The following is a 743-nucleotide window of genomic DNA, read 5'->3' as shown; positions in this document are numbered from 1 at the left end:
TCTGTTGCCCAGGCTGGAGTGCAGTGGTGTGATCGCGTCTTACTGCAACCTCCGCCTCCCAGGTTCAAGCGATTCTCTGCCTCAGCCTCCTGAGTAGTTGGACTACAAGTATGTGCTACCATGCCTGGCTATTTTTTGTATTTTTTGGTAGAGACAAGGTTTCACTATGTTGGCCAGGCTGGTCTCTAATTCCTGACCTCAAGTGATCCGCCTCGGCCTCCCTCTTTTTTTTTTTGTTTTTTGCTTTGTTTTTTCAGATGGAGTCTAGCTCTGTCACCCAGGCTGGAGTGGAGTGGCATGCTCTCTGCTCACTGCAACCTCCGTCTCCTGGGTTCAAGCTATTCTCCTGCCCCAGCCTCTGGAGTAGCTGGGATTACAGGCGCACGCCACCACACCCAGCTAATTTTTTGTATTTTTAGTATAGACAGGATTTCACTGTGTTGGCCAGGCTGGTCTTGAACTCCTGACCTTGCTATCCTCCTGCCTCGGCCTCCCAAAGTGCTGGGATTACAGATGTGAGCCACTGCACCAGGCCCTCCCTCTCTTTTAAAAAATAAAATAGGCCGGGCACGGTGGCTCAAGCCTGTAATCCCAGCACTTTGGGAGGCCGAGATGGGCAGATCACAAGGTCAGGAGATGGAGACCATCCTGGCTAACAGGGTGAAATCCCGTCTCTACTAAAAAATACAAAAAAACTAGCTGGGCGAGGTGGGGGGCGCCTGTAGTCCCAGCTACTGGGGAGA

This window comes from Colobus angolensis, unplaced genomic scaffold, assembly GCF_000951035.1.
Source record: "Colobus angolensis palliatus isolate OR3802 unplaced genomic scaffold, Cang.pa_1.0 Scaffold99, whole genome shotgun sequence".
NCBI classification, from domain to species: Eukaryota; Metazoa; Chordata; class Mammalia; order Primates; family Cercopithecidae; genus Colobus; species Colobus angolensis.
The sequence above is the reverse complement of the archived record's forward strand: the minus strand, read 5'-3'. Positions refer to the sequence as shown.